Below are 3,839 nucleotides of genomic sequence, written 5' to 3' on the forward strand. Positions count from 1 at the left end.
ATTATTGTATACATGTATACATGTAATGTATTATGTAAAAAAGTATTCATATTGGCAATTTTAGTTACATATAATGGTGTGGTTGTAATTTTTAAAACAAAATTCACTGTTTTGTCTGAGTAAAGCAGGCACTGATCATGGTGTCTACTAAGAGGTAATTCACTTCTTATTCCCTTCCAATAATCCTTACATTCTAAATTTTCACATTTGAGAAATAGCAGAGGGGAATATAATTAAATTGGGAGATAATCTAATCTTTGTTCTTTAAGTGGTGTAACTTCTCACCTTTGAAGGCATTTTTCCAGCCTCAGAGAGGAAATAATGCTTCTACCATTTTCTATTGGTGACTTGAAAATTGAAGTTTTAGTTAGGAAGAAGTCACTTAGTGTCAGGGAATTTGTATACCACAATCTATGCAGCATTGTTGTAGTCTGATAATTTCTATGTTTTGAATATGATTTTCCTAATGCTTTGAATAAAATTTTGTTAAAAATAATTTTTCATTTAATGTGCAATTAACAGTTAATTAATATTTCATTATATTAAAAGTAGAAGTTATAAAAGATACCCATGTTTTAGAGTTCGTGTTTGTGGCAGCTTATTTGAAAATTTTCATAATTTGGTTAAGTATTTATATTAACATCATTCAAAGAAATAGTGTAGTGTTTCATTATTATTATATCAGATAAAAACCATAGTAGAAAACTCCATTTTAAAATTACTATCTTACGGTATCAACAAAGTAAAATCTCCCTTTTTTTAATTAAAAAAAATTTTAGATGTTGGTAACCTTTATTTTATTCATTTATTTATATGTGGTGGTAAGAATTGAACCTAGTGCCTCACACATGCTAGGCACTAGCATGCCACTGAGACACAACTCCAGCCCCTAAAATTTCCTTCTAAATTTCTCAGCCAATACTAAGCAAATCACTTTAAACCATATCTCTTTGCCCTGAGAAAGCCAAATACAAAGTATATTCTTTTATAAAGTATTACTAAGATAAGACTTAAAAATACATTCAAAAGACAGCAATTTTACAGCCATCAAGCTGACTTTATTATATATATTTTCTATGAACAACTGAAAAAGGTCTTTAGGTTAAACATCTGACTAGATCCAAATTATTTACTAAAAAGTTATAGAATACTTACTTTATTTTCCTGCCTAAACACACAAAAACTATAAATGACTCTTTGGAATGGTATCCTAAATTTAAACTGCCAAATTTAAAACATTATTTAATGTAACAGTGTAGAAAAGAAATAGCATAAAAAGAATAAAGTAATTGGTTATTTTTATCTGAAATTTAAAAATAGTCCAATTAATAAGACTAATTTGCCAATGGTTATTTTATATATCATACTTATGAAGGAGTTATTTGGAGTAAAAGGAATTATTTCAAGGCAAAACTATACCATTCTGCTAAAAAGAGACAACATAATTTGTGTTAGTATTTATTTCTTTCCAAAATACCTTGCTAAAGTCACAGAAATACTATTCCTGAAGGAATTTTTTTAAAAGTATACACCATTCTATGATACTTTAAGGAGTCACATTGTCTCCCCATGACTTTTTTTTTTCCTTTGTACAATCTTTTTATGTTTGAATGTCTCTGCAAACTTATACACATAATAAAAACTATTATTCTTATATCACTTAAGAAGGCAAGTAGAAATTCTAGTGGTTATAATTTTCTTTTCTTGAAAACAAGATTTAGAAAAACATTAAGGTAATTAAATATCAGAGATTATCTGATTTGCATGCAATTGAGGAAACTCCATATTTCATTCTAACTTTTTTGAGTGTTCTGAATCTGCTCTTTTAGAAATTATAAACATCAGACTCACTGGCTAAAAATTCATCTTTTTGTGTGTTTCATCCATCAATGGCCATAGAATTAAAAAGGGAGCCCAGTTCAGCATAAAATGTGAATCTAGTTACATGAGCCTTTTTTTAAGCTCAATGATAAGAGCATTCATACCCATTGAATATCTTTTTTTTGTTGTTGTTAGTTCATTCAAATGTTATAGTTTGCTGTGGTCTAAACCCTTCCTTCTTAGGAAAGTTGGATTTATCTTTCCATAGAATTCTATGTTGCTCTACTTAATAAATTTAAAATTCCGAGGAAAAGAACTTTTTTTAGAAGACTTAAATAATCAGTGTTGTCATAAATTCTATGCTTTAAAAACTTACATTCTTAATTCAAATACTTTTATTTTTAATGCATTAGTTGGCAAATTTATGAGTAAAATCTTCATTAGAATATTTGTAACAATATTATATTTATAATTTTTGGCTTAACATATATTTGTTGTTTCGGGCACTGCTTTTATTTTATTTATTTATTTATTTTTTTAGTATGTATTCTTTCAAAATTAGAGCTTAGTCTCTTGAAGTAAATACTACCCTTACAGAGATTATGTGCTAGTTAATATGTGTGCCAGAAGAAAATGATTTAAAGAATGTGATTTGATATATTTGAGAGTAAATGTTCAAAGGAGTTAGGTCTGTCAGTACTTTTGAATGTCTCTTTTGGAAACTATTAGACTATCATCTGTTTTAGGTAGAGGCCTACATATCTTGGTATTTCTGTACACAATTGCCCAGAAGAGTACCTTGCCATAGGCATTTAATAAAAACTTTTAAGTAGATGAATTTAAAATTCTAGAGAGAAATTGGAATAACTTGATTTAAATGGATATTATTTGAAGATCCTCATTGAGCTAGGGAAAGAAACCTCATATTTGAAGTTAAAAAGGTAGTAAGTGTCAACATTAGGGAAGAGAAACCTATCTCACACTGGTTCGATGAAAACAGCTGTTGGCACCATAATTGCTTTATCTGGGTTGAATCAATTTCCATCATGACTCCAATAAGATTGAGTTTTTCATTCATTTCCCCATTATTATGTTTAGACAGAATGGGGATTTATCACAAATGGAACTCATTAAAAGGCTGACATGAACACAGAAATTTGGCTGTGCCGATCAGTGTCAACTAAGTTATCAAGTCAGAAAATTGTTATTTAACCAACCGATTAAGGAAAGGTTAGGGAAAGTACAAGTTTCTAATTTTTAAAATAGCTTCCCTCTTTACTAGTTCTATAACATAGAAATAAAATATGAAATAATGAAATCTAAGTAAAAACTTTTGAGCAGCATTTTGTTGATAATCTATATTTATGTTTATTAGAAATATTTCACGCACAAAGTGGATTCAAAAATAAAAAATATAGATTAACTAGAAAGTTTTGTTTTTAATATTATATTCATAAAGCCCATTTTGATGGATTAAAACATCTAATTGACCAGTCATTTGTGTGATGACCTCACAATATTTTGGAGTCTAAATTTATAAAATAACTGCAAGAGATGGATAATTTTAGTAAACTTTGTCATTGTGGATTTGGTGCAGACCTAAGAAACTGATATCCTAAATTAAGATTTTTTTGCAGTGTGCCAGGAATAAGTGGGGAATATGGCAAATTCTCCTAGACCAGCATATTTATCCATGCATGTAAAGTAAAAATATTTTAATATAAATCATAACTATTTGCTGGTGAAGCAATTTGCATTAACTTTTAATATAAAATATTATACTTCAAAGGAATTTTAATCTTACATTGGGTCATTTTTTTTTTTTTTTACCCTCCTTATCACAGAGCACTGAAGAATCTACACACAATGTTGGATGTTAATGACATTCTATACAGAATATTAAAAACAAAAACAAAAACCTTATGACTTTAAATGAAAATAGCACAATGAATTTTCACTAAATACACACATGTATTTACACACCACACACACACAACACATATATATATATATATACG

This window comes from Sciurus vulgaris (assembly GCF_902686455.1).
Source record: "Sciurus vulgaris genome assembly, chromosome: 8".
NCBI lineage: Eukaryota > Metazoa > Chordata > Mammalia > Rodentia > Sciuridae > Sciurus > Sciurus vulgaris.